Below are 20,596 nucleotides of genomic sequence, written 5' to 3'. Positions count from 1 at the left end.
TTTAGAACCTACTAACGCTAAAATTCAAACCGTCCTGGTTACTAACTAAAATTCAAATTATAAATATGTTTGTGAACTTACATATATGGCTCTTTAGTTTCGGCAGTCGTTTTGCGCATTTGATTTGGTCTTTAATTTTATTTGCACTTGCCGATGATTAGAATGTTTGGTCATTACACTTGGAGGTGGGGCTGGTGTGATGGCACAAATATCAATCCCTTGTGCATCCTACTTAGGTCCCTTTGTTTGGGATTTGGATTCTGAGATTCTGATGTCAATCCTGATTCCTGATAATCAGCTGTGATTCTTGATTTCTGAGAATCAGAAGCTATCTGTTTGTTTACCCTGCTATGCGATCTGAGAATCAAAATCTGTCTATTTGTTTACTTTGCTGTTTAGGCAGCTTTACGGACCATAATTAATGTAAAATGTACGTTTTCTTCATTTGTGCATGTTCTAGTTATTGGTTCTGTCGGGGTTTCATCAAAATGACAATTATGTATGCAAATATTTGAGGAATTGAAACCATCATCCAAAATGCACGTTCAATTACCAACCATCATCCAAAACGTACATCAACCATCACCCGAAAGTAGTGCGCAAAACTAAACTCCATCTGTAGCTGCCAATAATCCATCAGCTATTCTCTCCCTGGTTACATTCATGAGAGCATCATCACCATGCACAATGTTAGATACACGACCAGTAGGTGGAGGTAGTAGATCCCCTGACATGTAGTACTCATCACAGTCACATCTATCAAAATCTTTATCTCTCAAGTGGTTTTCCCTAATAAAATTATGAAGTGCCATACACGCAACAATGATCAAAGCTTGCTTATCACAGGGGTAGATGGCATATGCAATAAAATACGCCACATCATCTTTAACACACCAAATGCATGCTCAATGACATTGGGTAGCGACGAATGGGCATGGTTAACGATTTATTTTTTACCATTGGGAGGATCACCATGGATAAATTATGGCACATGGTATTTTGTCGACTTGTATGGAGCTAGATACCCCTCACAATTTGGATAACCCGAATCGACAAGATAGTACCTTGATACGTCTCAAACGTATCTATAATTTCTTATGTTCCATGCTACTTTTATGATGATACTCACATGTTTTATACACACTTTATGTCATATTTATGCATTTTCCGGCACTAACCTATTGACAAGATGCCGAAGAGCCAGTTGCTGTTTTCTGCTGTTTTTGGTTTCAGAAATCCTACAAAGGAAATATTCTTGGAATTGGACGAAATCAACGCCCAGGGTCTTATTTTTCCACGAAGCTTCCAGAAGACCGAAAGGATTACGAAGTGGGGCGACGAGGCGCCACCACCCTAGGGCCGCGCGGCCCAAGGGGGGCCCGCGCCGCCCTAGCGTGTGGCCCCCTCGTCAGCCCTCCGACTCTGCCCTTCCGCCTATAAAAAGCCTTCATCGAGAAAACCCCAGTACCGAGAGCCACGATACGGAAAACCATCCAGAGACGCCGCCGCCGCCAATCCCATCTCGGGGGATTCAGGAGATCGCCTTCGGCACACTGCCGGAGAGGGGAATCATCTCCCGGAGGACTCTTCATCGCCATGATCGCCTCCGGAGTGATGTGTGAGTAGTTCACCCCTAGACTATGGGTCCATAGCAGTAGCTAGATGTTTGTCTTCTCCTCATTGTGCCATCATGTTAGATCTTGTGAGCTGCCTATCATGATCAAGATCATCTATTTGTAATGCTACATGTTGTGTTTGTTGGGATCCGATGAAGATGGAATACTATGTTATGTTGATTATCAATCTATCATATATGTGTTGTTTATGATCTTGCATGCTCTCCGTTGCTAGTAGAGGCTCTGGCCAAGTTGATACTTGTAACTCCAAGAGGGAGTATTTATGCTCGATAGTGGGTTCATGCCTCCATTTAATGCAGGACATGCTGACAGAAAGTTCTAAGGTTGTGGATGTGCTGTTGCCACTAGGGATAAAACATCAATGCTTTGTCTAAGGATATTTGTGTTGATTACATTACGCACCATACTTAATGCAATTGTCTGTTGTTTGCAACTTAATACTGGAAGGGGTGTGGATGCTAACCTGAAGGTGGACTTTTTAGGCATAGATGCATGCTGGATAGCGGTCTATGTACTTTGTCGTAATGCCCAATTGAATTTCACACTACTCATCATGATATGTATGTGCATTGTTATGCCCTCTTTATTTGTCAATTGCCCAACTGTAATTTGTTCACCCAACATGCTATTTCTTATTGGAGAGACACCACTAGTGAACTGTGGACCCCGGTCCATTCTTTTACATTGAATACAATCTACTGCAAACATTGTTCTTACTATTCTTCGCAAACATCATCTTCCACACCATACATTTAATCCTTTGTTGCAGCAAGCCGGTGAGATTGACAACCTCACTGTTAAGTTGGGGCAAAGTATTTGGATTGTGTTGTGTAGGTTCCACGTTGGCGCCGGAATCCCTGGTGTTGCGCCGCACTACACTCCGCCACCATCAACCTTCACGTGCTCCTTGACTCCTACTGGTTCGATAAACCTTGGTTTCTTACTGAGGGAAAACTTGCCGCTGCACGCATCACACCTTCCTCTTGGGGTTCCCAACGGGCGTGTGCTTTACGCGTCATCAAGACAGTTTTTCTGGCGCCGTTTCCAGGGACCTGAAGAAAAGTTACACCACAAAGATCTCTAACTCCCACGTCAACTTTGCGCCAGCAACAGTTTTTCTGGCGCCGTTGTCGGGGAGATCAAGACACGCTGCAAGGGGAGTCTTCCGCTTCCAATCTCTTTACTTTGTTTTTGTCTTGCTTTACTTTATTTTTATTTACTGCTTTGTTTGTTCTTTATATCAAAAATACAAAAAAAATAGTTACTTGCTTTACTTTATTTACTATCTTGTTTGCGTTCTCCATATTAAAAACACAAAAAAATAGTTACTTGCTTTTATTTTATCTAGTTTGCTTTATTTACTATTGCTAAAATGAGTAATCCTGAAGTTGAAGTTCGTTCGTTTAAGCAACAAGGGGGAGAATGTTTAAAAGATGCTTGGTATAGGATTAGTGATGCTCATAATAGGTGCACTAAGAAACACTCCACTATTATCCTACTTATGAATTTTTATGTTGGTATCTCTAGCTGGAATAGGTATGTTCTTGATAGTCTCGCGGGAGTTAATTTCCTAGGCACTCCTGCTTTAGAAGCTAGTTGCATTATTGAGAGTCTATTTGGAATACCACCTGTTAATGAAGCTAAAATTGAAATCTCTCTTGAAGATGTCATGAAAAATTTGGAGACCGTAGAGCAAAATCTTCCAAGTATTAATACTAAATTGGAAATATTACTTAATAGCACTGATAAACTTGATAAATCTCTAGGTGGAATTAATGAGAGAATTGCCGTCTTAGAAGCTTGTGCTATTCATGATAATCAAACCCATAGGATTAGTGAACTTGAAGAAGCTATGGGAACCTTGGGTTCAACTTTTTCTTCTCTTAAGTTTAAGGAGAAAGCTTATGTGGGTAAGGAGCAAAAGTTCATGTATGTCTCTAAGGTGCCTAAACCAAAAAACTATTATAGGCCTAAAATTGACAAAGCCCTTAATACCACTATAGATAATGGAGCATCTAAAATACCTATTGTGACAAGTTGTGAAAATTATGATGTTGATGCTTCATCTCTTGATGTTACTTGATTCACACTTTCTGCGCCTAGCTGAAAGGCGTTAAAGAAAAGCGCTTATGGGAGACAACCCATTATTTTACTACAGCACTTTTGTTTTATATTTGAGTCTTGGAAGTTGTTACTACTGTAGCAACCTCTCCTTATCTTAATTTTATTGCATTGTTGTGCCAAGTAATGTCTTTGATAGTAAAGATAATACTAGATTTGGATTACTGCGCATAAACAGATTTCTTGCTGTCAGAAATTTGAGTAGTATTCTCTGTAGGTAACTCAGAAAAATCTGACAATTTACGTGAGTGATCCTCAGATATGTACGCAACTTTCATTCAATTTGAGCATTTTCATCTGAGCAAGTTTAGTGCCCCATAAAAATTCGTCTTTACGGACTGTTCTGTTTTGACAGATTCTGCCTTTCATTTCGCATCGCCTGTTTTGCTATGTTTGGTGAATTTCTTTATTCCATTAACTTTCAGTAGCTTTGTGCAATGTCCAGAAGTGTTAAGAATGATTATGTAACCTCTGAATATGTGAGTTTTTGATTATGCACTAACCCTCTAATGAGTTTGTTTTGAGTTTGGTGTGGAGGAAGTTTTCAAGGATCAAGAGAGGAGGATGATACAATATGATCAAGGAGAGTGAAAACTCTAAGCTTGGGGATGCCCCCGTGGTTCATCCCTGCATATTTCAAGAAGACTCAAGCATCTAAGCTTGGGGATGCCCAAGGCATCCCCTTCTTCATCGACAAATTATCAGGTCACCTCTAGTGAAACTATATTTTTATTCCGTCATATCTTATGTGCTTTACTTGGAGCGTCTTTATGTTCTTGTTTTTGTTTGTTTGAATAAAAATTGGATCCTAGCATTCATTGTGTGGGAGAGAGACACGCTCCGCTGTTGCATATGATCACATGTGTTCTTAGCTTTATTTTTAATGTTCATGGCGAAGGTTGAAACTGCTTCGTTAATTGTTATATGGTTGGAAACAGAAAATGCTACATGTGGTAATTGGTATAATATCTTGAATAATTTGATACTTGTCAATTGTTGTGCTCATATAGATCATGTTTAAGCTCTTGCATCATGTACTTTGCACCTATTAATGAAGAAATACTGTAGAGCTTGTTGACATTTGGTTTGCATGATTGGTCTCTCTAAAGTCTAGATATTTTATGGTGAGGGTTTGAACAAGAAGGAAGACAGTGTAGAGTCTTATAATGCTTGCAATATGTTCTTATGTAAGTTTTGCTGTACCGGTTCATACTTGCGTTTGCTTCAAATAACCTTGCTAGCCTAATCCTTGTATTGAGAGGGATTACTTCTCGTGCATCCAAAATCCTTGAGCCAAAAACTATGCCATTTGTGTCCACCATACCTACCTACTACATGGTATTTCTCCGCCATTCCAAAGTAAATTGCTTGAGTGCTACCTTTAAAATTCCATTCTTTGTCTTTGCAATATATAGCTCATGGGAAAAATAGCTTAAAAACTATTGTGGTATTGAATATGTACTTATGTATCTTATTTCTTATAAGTTGCTTGTTGAGCGATAACCATATTCCTGGGGACGCCATCAACTATTTCACCTTTGTTGAATATCATGTGAGTTGCTATGCATGTTCGTCTTGTCTGACGTAAGGGTGATTTATCATGAGTTGAATGGTTTGAGTATGCATATTGTTAGAGAAGAACATTGGGCCGCTAACTGATACGTCTCCAACGTATCCATAATTTCTGATGTTCCATGCTTGTTTTATGACAATACTTACATGTTTTGCTTGCACTTTATAATGTTTTATGCGTTTTCCGGAACTAACCTATTAACAAGATGCCACAGTGCCAGTTCCTGTTTTCTGCTGTTTTTGGTTCCAAAAAGGCTATTCGGGCAATATTCTCGGAATTGGACGAAATCAACGCCAAAGATCTTATTTTTCCCGGGAGGCTCCAGAACACCGAAGGAGAGTCGGAGGCGGGCCAGGGGCCACCACACGCCAGGGCCGCGCGGGGTCCACCCTGGCCGCGCCGGCCTATGGGGAGGAGGCCCCAGGCACCCTCCTGCGCCGCCTCTTCGCCTATATAAGCCCTTTCGACCTAAAAATGCGATACCAATTGACGAAACTCCAGAAAGACTCCAGGGGCGCCGCCGCCATCGCGAAACTCCAATTCGGGGGACAGAAGTCCCTGTTCCGGCACCCTGCCGGGACGGGGAAGTGCCCCCGGAAGCCATCTCCATCAACGCCACCGCCTCCATCATGCTCCGTGAGTAGTTCCCCCATGGACTACGGGTTCTAGCAGTAGCTAGTTGGTATTCTCTCCTCCATGTACTTCAATACAATGATCTCATGAGCTGCCTTACATGATTGAGATCCATCTGATGTAATCGGTGTTGTGTTTGTTGGGATCCGATGGATGATACATTATGATTAGTCTATCTATAAAGTTTGTGAAGTTATTGTTGCTGCAATCTTGTTATGCTTAATGCTTGTCACTAGGGCCCGAGTGGCATGATCTTAGATTTAAGCTCTATACTTATTGCTTAGATTGTATCTACAAGTTGTATGCACATGTCACTGTCCGGAACCAAAGGCCCCGAAGTGACAAGAATCGGGACAACCGGAGGGGATGGCGGTGATGTGAGGATCACATGTTTTCACGGAGTGTTAATGCTTTGCTCCGGTGCTTTATTAAAAGTAGTAGCTTAATATCCAGTAGATTCCCTTGAGGCCCGGCTGCCACCGGCTGGTAGGACAAAAGATGTTGTACAAGTTTCTCATTGCGAGCACGTATGACTATATATGGAAAACATGCCTACATAATTAATAATCTGGATGTTCTGACTTAATGCTTTGAATCCTATCAATTTCCCAACTGTAATTTGTTCACCCAACACTTGTCACTTGTTATTGGAGAGTTACCACTAGTGTAGATCGCTGGGAACCCCGGTCCATCTCTCATCATTATATACTCGTTCTATATGTCATTGGAAGTAGTATCAACTATTTTCTGGTGCCATTGCCTCTTTGTTACTGTTACCGCTGTTGTGTTACTGTTACTATTGCTCTCATATTACTGCTACTTTCACATCACCCCTGTTGCTAGTGCTTTTCCAGGTGCAGCTGAATTGACAACTCAGTTGTTAAGGCTTATAAGTATTCTTTACCTCCCCTTGTGTCGAATCAATAAATTTGGGTTTTACTTCCCGCGAAGACTGCCGCGATCCCCTATACTTGTGGGTCATCAAGACTGTTTTCTGGCGCCGTTGCCGGGGAGGCATAGCTCTACTCATAAGTTCACCTGGGGAGTACACTCTACCTCTCTCTCTGATTTATTTTATTTTGTTTTGCTTAGTTTACTTTCGTCTAGTTTCTTTGTGCTTAGTTTATTTCTGTCTAGTATTATTTTGTTGAGTTTACTTTTGTCTAGTTTGTTTTTGTCTTGTTTTATTTTTCTCATATACCCAAAAATCCATAAAAAATTAAAAAACCTAAAAATTAAAAACTGCTGTTATGGGAGAACCTACAACCTACTTGGAGCTTATAGAATATTATAATAGTTATAGAGAATCAAGAACTGGTAAAGTAATGAGTGCTGTGATAGAAAAATTGAATGCAATTGCTAAAATCTTGCTTAAACGCCATGATATAAACTGTTGCTCTCAATAGGACACTAAACATCTTAAATTTCAATGTGGCTTTAGTGAGGAATTTTTAATTAAGAACTATAATCGGAATAGCTATATTCATTTTGGGTTTGAAGAGGTAGAACAATTTGTCATATTTATGGGAGCCTCTGAGATAGAATCATTCATGGTTAAAAATTATGAAACTTGTGTTGTTTGTAAGGACCTTAAAGATTATGTCTCTTCTATCCTTAATTTTTGCAATGAAAGCTACACTGATAATCCTTATATCATTGATTATAAAGAGAGACTCATTAATGCACAAGAATGCACTCACAATTTGCAGGAACCTGTGGAAGAAGAAATTGATGAACCTGAAAGCTCATTGGATGAAAAAGAGGAGGAAATTGATGAACCTAAAAGCTCATTGGATGAAAAAGAAGAGGAGAGTGATGAACAAAAGGAGGAAGAATGGATTAGCTACCCATGCCAACCTTCTAATGAGAGTAACTCTTTATCTCTTACACTATTTGATTGTCCTCCATGCTTACCGAAAGAGGTTGAATGTTATGTTCCTGTGGATTCTCTTGAAATATTACCTATGAGTAAAACTTGTGAGAATAATTATGCTACTGTTATTTATGATAATCCATGCTACTTTGATAAATCTTATGATAATGCTTTGTTTGTGCCTGATGTCGAAATGCATGGTACTAAAGAGTTTTGTTTAGCAAATGTTTATGATAAATCTCTAGATGATGGTCCTATGTTACTTGATAATATTAATTGTACTACTAATGAAAATGGGATTGGAGAGTTCTTGACTTTAGCTATGAGTCCCATATCTTTTGAGATTGATCAATCATCTTGTTATATTATTGGTAAAAGTGGGTTTGGAAGTTTTAATTCCACTATTTTTGAGCTTGATAAAAATTATGTGTTTATGGATCATGAAAAGTATGCTTATTGTGATAGTTATATTGTTGAGTTTATTGATGAAGCTACTGAAAATTATTATGAGAGAGGAAAATATGGTTGTAGAAATTTGCATAGTACTAATACACCTCTCTATATGCTTAAAATTTTGAAGTTACTCTTGTTTTATCTTCTTATGCTTGTCACTTTGTTCTTCATGAATTTATTTGTGTACAAGATTCCTATGCATAGGAACTGGGTTAGACTTAAATGTGTTTTGAATTTGCTTTTTGATGCTCTCTTTTGCTTCAACTCTTATTTCTTGCGAGTGCATCATTAAAACTGCTGAGCCCATCTTAACGGCTATAAAGAAAGAACTTCTTGGGACATAACCCATGTGTTTATTTTTCTACTGTTTTGTTGTGTTTTGGAAGTTGTTACTACTGTACAACCTTTTTTTTATCTTTATTTTATTGCATTGTTGTGCCAAGTGAAGCCTCTAATCGAAGGTTGATACTAGATTTAGATTTCTGCGCAGAAACAGATTTCTATCTGTCACGATTCTGGGCTGTTTTCTCTGTAGGTAACTCAGAAAAATCTGCCAATTTACGTGCGTGTTCCTCAGATATGTACGCAACTTTCATTAGTTTTGAGTTTTCTGATTTGAGCAACGGAAGTACCTCTTTAAAATTCGTCTTTACTGGCTGTTCTGTTTTGGCAGATTCTGTCTCTGTTTTTTTGCATTGTCTCTTGTGGACTTTAAACAAGGCTTTCTAGACGTGGAGAGCTGTAGCTAATGTTTTATTGAGTTCTTGCAATGTGTCACTACAGGACCAAGGTGGATTCAAATTTTTTGAGTACTAACCCCTCTAATGATGTTTATGAGAAGTTTGGTGTGAAGGAAGTTTTCAAGGGTCAAGAGAGGAGGATGATATATGATCAAGAAGAGTGAAAAGTCTAAGCTTGGGGATGCCCCCGTGGTTCATCCCTGCATATTTCAAGGAGACTCAAGCGTCTAAGCTTGGGGATGCCCAAGGCATCCCCTTCTTCATCAACTTATCAGGTTTCTTCTATTGAAACTATATTTTTATTCGGTCACATCATATGTGCTTTACTTGGAGCGTCTGTGTGCTTTTATTTTTGTTTTGTTTGAATAAGATCGGATCCTAGCAATCCTTGTTTGGGAGAGAGACACGCTCCGCTTTTTCATATGAACACTTGTTCTTCGTTTTACTTTTAATGTTCAATGATAAAAGTTGGAAGCTACAATACTTATGGATATTTGGTTGGAAAAAGGAAATGCCTCATAATGTCTTGGATAATTTGACACTTGGCAATTGTTTTGAGCTCTCAAGTAGATCATGATTAAGTTTTTTTCATGTAGTTTAAACCTATTAGTGGAGAACTGCTGTAGAGCTTGTTAAAATTGGTTTGCATGATTGGTCTCTCTTAAGGTCTAGATATTTTCTAGTAAAAGTGTTTGAGCAACAAGGAAGACAGTGTAGAGTATTATAATTCTTGCAATATGTTCTTATGTAAGTTTTGCTGTACCGGTTCATACTTGTGTTTGCTTCAAATAGCCTTGCTAGCCTAAACCTTGTATCGAGAGGGAATACTTCTCATGCATCCAAATCCTTGAGCCAACCACTATGCCATTTGTGTCCACCATACCTACCTACTACATGGTATTTCTCCGCCATTCCAAAGTAAATTGCTTGAGTGCTACCTTTAAACAATTCAAAATGCTTCTCAATTTGTGTCAATGTTTTATAGCTCATGAGGAAGTATGTGGTGTTTATCTTTCAATCTTGTTGGGCAACTTTCACCAATGGACTAGTGGCTTCATCCGCTTATCCAATAATTTTGCAAAAAGAGCTGGCAATGGGATTCCCAGTCCCAAATTAATTAAACTAAATAGACACTCCTCCATGGTATGTGATTGTTGGACGGCACCCGAAGGATTCGGTTAGCCATGGCTTGAGAAAGCAAAGGTGGGGAGGAGTGTCATCATAATAAAACTAAAATAAAAAGGCACTCCTTCATGGTATGAGATTGTTGGCAGGCACCCGAGGATTGGGTTAGCCATGGTTTGTGAAAGAAAGGTTGGAAGGAGTGCCACCCAAAAATAAAATAAAATGGGAGCCGCTCTTTGAAGGTTTGTCTGGCAAGGGGGTTAGAGTGCCCACTACCATTCGTTGACAACAACAAACACCTCTCAAAACTTTACTTTTATGCTCTCTCTATGTTTTTAAAACCAAAGCTCTAGCACAAATATAGCAATCAATGCTTCCCTCTGCGAAGGGCCTTTCTTTTACTTTATGTTGAGTCAGTTTACCTACTTCCTTCCATCTTAGAAGCAAACACTTGTGTCAACTGTGCATTGATTCTTACATACTTGCTTATTTGCATTCATCATATTACTTTGCGTTGACAATTATCCATGAGATATGCATGTTGAAAGTTGAAAGCAACCGCTGAAACTTATATCTTCCTTTGTGTTGCTTCGATGCCTTTACTTTGAATCTATTGCTTTATGAGTTAACTCTTGTGCAAGACTTTTGATACTTGTCTTGAAAGTACTATTCATGAAAAGTTTTGCTATATGTTATCTATTTGTTAGCAACTATAGATCATTGCCTTGAGTCACTTCATTCATTTCATATGCTTTGTAATAGTATGATCAAGGTTATGTAAGTAGCATGTCACTACAGAAATTATTCTTTTTATCGTTTACCTACTCGAGGACGAGTAGGAACTAAGCTTGGGGATGCTGATACGTCTCCAACGTATCCATAATTTCTGATGTTCCATGCTTGTTTTATGACAATACTTACATGTTTTGCTTGCACTTTATAATGTTTTTATGCGTTTTCCGGAACTAACCTATTAACAAGATGCCACAGTGCCGGTTCTGTTTCTGCTGTTTTTGGTTCCAGAAAGGCTGTTCGGGCAATATTCTCGGAATTGGACGAAATCAACGCCAAAGATCTTATTTTTCCCGGGAGGCTCCAGAACACCGAAGGAGAGTCGGAGGCGGGCCAGGGGGCCACCACACGCCAGGGCCGCGCGGGCTCCACCCTGGCCGCGCCGGCCTAAGGGAGGAGGCCCCAGGCGCCCTCCTGCGCCGCCTCTTCGCCTATATAAGCCCTTTCGACCTAAAAACGCGATACCAATTGACGAAACTCCAGAAAGACTCCAGGGGCGCCGCCGCCATCGCGAAACTCCAATTCGGGGGACAGAAGTCTCTGTTCCGGCACCCTGCCGGGACAGGGAAGTGCCCCCGGAAGCCATCTCCATCAACGCCACCGCCTCCATCATGCTCCGTGAGTAGTTCCCCCATGGACTACGGGTTCTAGCAGTAGCTAGTTGGTATTCTCTCCTCCATGTACTTCAATACAATGATCTCATGAGCTGCCTTACATGATTGAGATCCATCTGATGTAATCGGTGTTGTGTTTGTTGGGATCCGATGGATGATACATTATGATTAGTCTATCTATAAAGTTTGTGAAGTTATTGTTGCTGCAATCTTGTTATGCTTAATACTTGTCACTAGGGCCCGAGTGGCATGATCTTAGATTTAAGCTCTATACTTATTGCTTAGATTGTATCTACAAGTTGTATGCACATGTCACTGTCCGGAACCAAAGGCCCCGAAGTGACAAGAATCGGGACAACCGGAGGGGATGGCGGTGATGTGAGGATCACATGTTTTCACGGAGTGTTAATGCTTTGCTCCGGTGCTCTATTAAAAGGAGTACCTTAATATCCAGTAGATTCCCTTGAGGCCCGGCTGCCACCGGCTGGTAGGACAAAAGATGTTGTACAAGTTTCTCATTGCGAGCACGTATGACTATATATGGAAAACATGCCTACATAATTAATAATCTGGATGTTCTGACTTAATGCTTTGAATCCTATCAATTGCCCAACTGTAATTTGTTCACCCAACACTTGTCACTTGTTATTGGAGAGTTACCACTAGTGTAGATCGCTGGGAACCCCGGTCCATCTCTCATCATTATATACTCGTTCTATATGTCATTGGAAGTAGTATCAACTATTTTCTGGTGCCATTGCCTCTTTGTTACTGTTACCGCTGCTGTGTTACTGTTACTATTTCTCTCATATTACTGCTACTTTCACATCACCCCTGTTGCTAGTGCTTTTCCAGGTGCAGCTGAATTGACAACTCAGTTGTTAAGGCTTATAAGTATTCTTTACCTCCCCTTGTGTCGAATCAATAAATTTGGGTTTTACTTCCCGCGAAGACTGCCGCGATCCCCTATACTTGTGGGTCATCACTAACTAAAGCCATGATCCATGGTGGAAGTTTCAGTTTGGACAACAATCCTCAATCTCTTATGAGAATATTATCTGTTGTTGAATGCTTATGCATTAAAGAGGAGTCCATTATTTGTTGTCTATGTTGTCCCGGTATGGATGTCTAAGTTGAGAATAATCAAAAGCGAGAAATCCAATGCGCGCTTTCTCCTTAGACCTTTGTACAGGCGGCATAGAGATACCCCTTTGTGACACTTGGTTAAAATATATGTTATGCAATGATAATCCATGTAAATCCAAGCTAATTAGGACAAGGTGCAGGCACTATTGGTAATCTATGCATGAGGCTTGCAACTTATAGGATATCTTATACATAACACATATGCTTTATTACTACCGTTGACAAAATTGTTTCTATGTTTTCAAAATAAAAGCTCTAGCACAAATATAGCAATCCATGCTTCCCTTTGCGAAGGGCCATTCTTTTACTTTATTTTGAGTCAGTTTACCTATTTCTTTCTATCTTAGAAGCAAACACTTGTGTTAACTGTGCATTGATTCTTACATACTTGCTTATCTGCATTTATCATATTACTTTGTGTTGACAATTATCCATGAGATAAACATGTTGAAGTTGAAAGCAACCGCTGAAACTTATATCTTCCTTTGTGTTGCTTCAAAACTTTCTACTAAGAATCTATTGCTTTATGAGTTAACTCCTATGCAAGTCTTATTGATGCTTGTCTTGAAAGTACTATTCATGAAAAGTCTTTGCTACATGATTCAGTTGTTTAATCATTGTCTTTACCATTGCTTCGAATCACTTCATTCATTACATATGCTTTACAATAGTATTGATCAAGATTATGATAGCATGTCACTTCAGAAATTATCTTTGTTATCGTTTACCTACTTGAGGACGAGTAGGAACTAAGCTTGGGGATGCTTGATACGTCTCAAACGTATATATAATTTCTTATGTTCCATGCTACTTTTATGATGATACTCACATGTTTTATACACACTTTATGTCATATTTATGCATTTTCCGGCACTAACCTATTGACAAGATGCCGAAGAGCCAGTTGATCTTTTCTGCTGTTTTTGGTTTCAGAAATCCTACAAAGGAAATATTCTCGGAATTGGACGAAATCAACGCCCAGGGTCTTATTTTTCCACGAAGCTTCCAGAAGACCGAAAGGATTACGAAGTGGGGCGACGAGGTGCCGCCACACTAGGGCCGCGCGGCCCAAGGGGGGCCCGCACCGCCCTAGCGTGTGGCCCCCTCGTCAGCCCTCCGACTCTGCCCTTCCGCCTATAAAAAGCCTTCGTCGAGAAAACCCCAGTACCGAGAGCCACGATACGGAAAACCTTTCAGAGATGCCGCCGCCAATCCCATCTCGGGGGATTCAGGAGATCGCCTCTAGCACCCTGCCGGAGAAGGGAATCATCTCCCGGAGGACTCTTCATCGCCATGATCGCCTCCGGAGTGATGTGTGAGTAGTTCACCCCTGGACTATGGGTCCATAGCAGTAGCTAGATGGTTGTCTTCTCCTCATTGTGCCATCATGTTAGATCTTGTGAGCTGCCTATCATGATCAAGATCATCTATTTGTAATGCTACATGTTGTGTTTGTTGGGATCCGATGAATATGGAATACTATGTTATGTTGATTATCAATCTATCATATATGTGTTGTTTATGATCTTGCATGCTCTCTGTTGCTAGTAGAGGCTCTGGCCAAGTTGATACTTGTAACTCCAAGAGGGAGTATTTATGCTCGATAGTGGGTTCATGCCTCCATTTAATCTGGGACAGTGACAGAAAGTTCTAAGGTTATGGATGTGTTGTTGCCACTAGGGATAAAACATCAATGCTTTGTCTAAGGATATTTGTGTTGATTACATTACGCACCATACTTAATGCAATTGTCTATTGTTTGCAACTTAATACTGGAAGGGGAGCGGATGCTAACCTGAAGGTGGACTTTTTAGGCATAGATGCATGCTGGATAGCGGTCTATGTACTTTGTCGTAATGCCCAATTGAATTTCACACTACTCATCATGATATGTATGTGCATTGTTATGCCCTCTTTATTTGTCAATTGCCCAACTGTAATTTGTTCACCCAACATGCTATTTCTTATTGGAGAGACACCACTAGTGAACTGTGGACCCCGGTTCATTCTTTTACATCGAATACAATCTACTGCAAACATTGTTCTTACTGTTCTTCGCAAACATCATCTTCCACACCATACATTTAATCCTTTGTTACAGCAAGCCGGTGAGATTGACAACCTCACTGTTAAGTTGGGGCAAAGTATTTGGATTGTGTTGTGTAGGTTCCACGTTGGCGCCGGAATCCCTGGTGTTGCGCCGCACTAAACTCCGCCACCATCAACCTTCACGTGCTCCTTGACTCCTACTGGTTCGATAAACGTTGGTTTCTTACTGAGGGAAAACTTGCCGCTGCACGCATCACACCTTCCTCTTGGGGTTCCCAACGGGCGTGTACTTTACGCGTCATCATACCTACCTGAAAAACAACACGTGTATTGCTATGTAATATGGTACTGTATTATGGTAATGTAATAATAGTACAATAAAATAAACAATTGTAATGTTACCTTTCGGTGGGTGTGGAAACATGGCTGCATACTTGACCAAAGTATCCTTAAATATCCTTGTGTCATGTGCCGACCCTGGCCATCCCACAACTACAGAGGTGAATCTCATATCAAAGTCGCACACTGCCATGATATTCTGTGTTGGATACCCATGCCGACCAACATGATTCACTATCTCTTCAGCGGGAACAACCACTGGGATATGAGACCCATCAATTTTACCAATGCAATCATCAAAGTGAGGTGAAAATCTAGAATCTCGAAGCCTTTCATGCACATCTCTGAAATCCGGATCTTTTGGCTTAATAGTATCTACATCCATCTTGTTCAAGCACTCTAGCACATGGTTGAATTTCATGTGTATTACCTCGGTTGACCGCTTGAATTTATTCTCCACTTGGCTAACGGATTGAGGACCACCAACTATCCACAAGAACATACCCAAGCACTCCTCCGAGCTCATGTTCCTTGTTGATGTCAGACCATAATTTTGCACAAGAGTCTCATGTAATCTATCAAAACAAGGTATGTACATCCTAAAAATGGCATATCAATCTTTGTTTGTACTCAAATTTTCAGTAACTCATTGTTGACCGGTCATGATAGGAATTCTTCTATTCCTTTTGGTTAAGAGCTTCTCACCGTACATGACAGCAACATGTGCAGCTCACATGTAGTACTCCCTCTGTTTTCTTTTTGTCGCAGCTGCTACCATTTCTGAATTAACTCCATCCTCATCGCTCTGACTCTGACTTGTGCTCATCTAAAACACAATATAAAAGAAAATAAAATGTCATCATACATAGGCACAGATTAAACATAGGAGTAAATAAAATGTCATCATACATAGCCACAAATTAAAGGTAACGGCAAATAAAATGTCATCATACATAGCCACAAATTAAACATAAGAGCAAATAAAATGTGATGATACATAGCGTAGATCGTCTAATTCTTCCTATCGTCCTCATACATCTTCCTCAGCTAATTCATCTTGCCTTCATTTTTCTTGAATGTATTAAAAAGTCACGGTTCTCCAACTTGGCAAACAACTTTGTTGCTATGTAATGCTCATCACTTCCTTCTTCTGCTCCACACATCACTACTTTTTCCATTATCTTTTCAATTTTAGTGACAATTGTCACTTTGCTAGAAGCAACTGACGCATCTTCATTAATCATATGATCAACCATACACTTCAATTCACGTTGCACATGATTTTTCTTTTTTGGGTTCTCAAGCTGTCCATCGCCTCTCTTTCCAGGACTACTTGGAGTAATGTGTACTTCATCATCATCATCATCATCATCATCATCATCATCATCATCATCATCATCGTCAAGATTATGAAGCTCTGCACCCTCCGGCAACACCGTACCAGATATTGTACCAGGCATGAATGAGCTCTCTCCAGTAACAAGGACATTCTCAAACATCCTGCTCATCTCATCCAAATGTTCAGGTCCACGTTTACGAACTGCCAGAAACTCCTTGTTTTCCTGAAAACATAATAGTAGGTATAGTGTTTTGTTGTAGTCACACATTCTCAAAATTACTACAGTAGAGTAACACTTACTTCTCCCATTTTCTTCCACCAATCATCATTAGCTACCACAGTATTTGCTTCATCATTCCAACTAAAACCTGTTGTATTGTTCTTGAAGGTTATCCAATTGGTGTACTCCGTCTTCATACTATCCCATTTATTTTGAATTGTTGTTTGTTATAATCTCTCCTTGTTTCTCTAAAATAAATCTCAGCAAGGTTTTTGTAACCAACGGGAATCAGAAACTTGAGAGGCCTATTCCCCTTTTCTTTCTCAATCACACAAAGTTTGCAAAAAATTGCAGTAGCTTCCGCATCCCAAATTGCGTTTGCTTTTGCCATCTGTATGTGTATACGATTAAATTAAATTTACACAAACGAGAACTAGTAGTGAACAATTTAGCAGTATTATTCATAGTTTCTAACAACACTCATATTATTTTCTAGCAGCACTCATATTACTTTGTAACAAACATTGCAGTACCATTCATAGTTTATTAACATCACTTTATATGTAACAACAAATAAACAAACTACACTACATATATACCTTCATAGGGACGTCGGATGGACAGGCGTTGGAGCGGGGCATCGTGGACCTCCGGAGTGTTGGAGATATGCCCAAGAGGCAATAATAAAATGGTTATTATAATATCTTTGAGTTTATGATAATGTTTACATACCATGCTATAATTGTATTAACCGAAACATTGATACATGTGTGTTATGTGAACAACAAGGAGTCCCTAGTAAGCCTCTTGTATAACTAGCTTGTTGATTAATAGATGATCATCGTTTTGTGATCATGAACATTGGATGTTATTAATAACAAGGTTATGTCATTGTTGAATGATGTAATGGACACACCCAATTAAGCGTAGCATAAGATCACGTCATTAAGTTATTTGCTATAACCTTTCGATACATAGTTACCTAGTCCTTTCGACCATGAGATCATATAAATCACTTATACCGAAAGGGTACTTTGATTACATCAAACGCCACTGCGTAAATGGGTGGTTATAAAGGTGGGATTAAGTATCCGGAAAGCATGAGTTGAGGCATATGGATCAACAGTGGGATTTGTCCATCCCGATGACGGATAGATATACTCTGGGCCCTCTCGGTGGAATGTCGTCTAATTAGCTTGCAAGCATATGAATGGTTCATAAGAGATGACATATCACGGTACGAGTAAAGAGTACTTGTCAGGAGACGAGGTTGAACGAGGTATAGAGATACCGATGATCAAACCTCGGACAAGTAAAATATCGCGTGACAAAGGGAATCGGTATCGAATGTAAATGGTTCAGTCGATCACTAAAGTCATCATTGAATATGTGGGAGCCATTATGGATCTCCAGATCCCGCTATTGGTTATTGGTCAGAGAGAGGTCTCAACCATGTCTACATAGTTCGCGAACCGTAGGGTGACACACTTAAGGTTTGATGTCGTTTAAGTAGATATGGAATATGGAATGGAGTTCGAAGTTTTGTTCGGAGTCTCGGATGGGATCCAGGACATCACGAGGAGTTCCGGAATGGTCCGGAGAATAAGATTCATATATAGGAAGTCATTTTCTAGGTTTGAAAATGATCCGGTATTTTCTCTGGAAGGTTCTAGAAGAGTCCGGAAGAAATCAGCATGGAAGGTGGAGTCCCAGAGGGACTCCACTCACCTTCGCCGGCTAGCCTAAGGGAGGAGGAGTCCCAAGTCGACTCCTCCCCATGGTGGCCGGCCACCCCACCAAGGAAAGGGGGGAGTCCCACTCCCCCTAGGTTTGGTCATATGGAAGGTTTATGTTGGGGTCTTATTCGGAGACTTTTGACCTAATCCTTGGGGCTTCCACCTATATAAAGAGAGAAGGGGAGGGGCTGGCCGGCCACTCTTGCCTCCAACCTTGGCTGCCCCCTTTGTGGCCGGCGCCCAAGGCACCCCCTCTCCCCAAACCCTAGCGCCCCTCCTCCACTACTTCTCCCGCATATGCTTAGCGAAGCTCCGCCGGAGATCTCCATCGACACCGCCACCACGCCGTCGTGCTGCCGGGATTCCGAGGAGGATCTACTACTTCCGCTGCCCGCTGGAACGGGGAGAAGGACGTCGTCATCAACACCGAACGTGTGACCAAGTACGGAGGTGCTGCCCGATTGTGGCACCGTCAAGATCTTCTACGCGCTTTTGAAAGCGGCAAGTGATCGTCTACCGTAGCAACAAGAGCCTCCTCTTGTAGGCTTTGGAATTCTTCAAGGGTTAGTCTCGTTCATCCCCTCGTTGCTCCCATCTTCTAGATTGCATCTTGGCTTGGATTGCGTTCGCGTGGTAGGAAAATTTTTGTTTTCTATGCTACGAATCCCATCAGTGGTATCAGAGCCGTGTCTATGCATAGATGGTTGCACGAGTAGAACACAATTGTTTTGTGGGCGTTGATGCTTTGTTGTCTTTAGTTTGTGTACTTTGCATCTTTGTGGCATGGTGGGATGAAGCGGCTCGGGCTAACTTTACATGACCGCGTTCATGAGACTTGCTCCACGTTCGACATGCAACTTGTATTGGATAAGTGGCTTTGCGGGTGTCTGTCTCTCCCACCGTAGTGAAGATTCAATTTACTCTTTCTATTGACAACACTAGTATCACCGTTGTGGTTCATGTTCGTAGGTAGATTAGATCTTACTCGAAAACCCTAAACCACGTAAAATATGCAAACCAAATTAGAGACGTCTAACTTGTTTTTGCAGGGTTTGGTGATGTGATATGGCCATGATGTGATGATGAATATGTATGAGATGATCATTATTGTATTGTGGCAACCGGCAGGAGCCTTATGGTTGTCTTTAAATTTCATGTTGAGTAGTATTTCAAAGTAGTTGTAATAGTTGCTACATGAGGTGAACAACCATGAAGACGGCGCCATGGACCTTGACGCTACGCCGACGATGATGGAGATCATGCCTGTTGATGATGGAGATCATGTCCGTGCTTTGGAGATGAAGATCGAAGGCGCAAAGACTAAAGGGCCATATCATATCACATATGAATTGCATGTGATCTTAATCCTTTATGCATCTTATTTTGCTTAGAACGCGACGGTAGCATTATAAGATGATCCCTCACATTAATATCAAGATAATAAAGTGTTCTCCCCTCGTATGCACTGTTGCACAGTTCGTCGTTTCGAAGCATCTCGTGATGATCGGATGTGATAGACTCAACGTTCACATACAACGGGTGTAAGCCATGTTGCACACGCGGAATACTTGGGTTTGCTTGACGAGCCTAGCATGTATAGACATGGCCTCGGGACAACGGAAACCGAAAGGTTGAACACGAGTCATATGGATGATATGATCAACATGTTGATGTTCACCATTGAAGCTACATCATCTCACGTGATGATCGGTTTTGGTGTAGTGAATGTGGATCGTGTACCACTTAACAACTATGAGGGATGTTGTATTAAGTGGGAGTTCATTAGTAATTAGATTAAAACATGAACTAATTATCATGAACATAGTCTGAGTAGTATTTTGAATTAATTTTGTAGTATTGGCATCCGTTTTCTACCATGCGCTAGTCTTGTAATTGAGATAGAAATACTGTTAAGTCTGACAAGAAACTTTACGGACTGGTACCGTATTGTTAAAGAATCAAGAAATGATTAAGTCCTATTTGCAAAACTTTTAGTAAACCTCACATTGTTGATTCAAAGAGCTATGGTTTCAATTAGTACCTAAAGTCATCTTGTCTCCGTGAAACTTGAAGTTCAAATCTGTTTGAAAAGTAAGGAGCTGAAAATTTAGTTTTCAGAAATAATCAAAGTATGAGATATATGTGATATCTAAGACCTTATTGCAAGATGATAGAATATAATTTGGTGAGACTACATAAACTCATA

The 20,596-nt window shown here is 40.4% G+C and overlaps 1 pseudogene; it reads right to left on the bottom strand.

The window, feature by feature from the left end:
* Positions 1-228: 228 nt before the first annotated feature.
* On the bottom strand, positions 229-17,295 carry LOC139832413 (protein ANTAGONIST OF LIKE HETEROCHROMATIN PROTEIN 1-like; annotated as a pseudogene).
* Positions 17,296-20,596: the final 3,301 nt, after the last annotated feature.

This window comes from Lolium perenne, chromosome 6, assembly GCF_019359855.2.
Source record: "Lolium perenne isolate Kyuss_39 chromosome 6, Kyuss_2.0, whole genome shotgun sequence".
Lineage (NCBI taxonomy): Eukaryota > Viridiplantae > Streptophyta > Magnoliopsida > Poales > Poaceae > Lolium > Lolium perenne.
The sequence above is the reverse complement of the archived record's forward strand: the minus strand, read 5'-3'. Positions and strand labels throughout refer to the sequence as shown.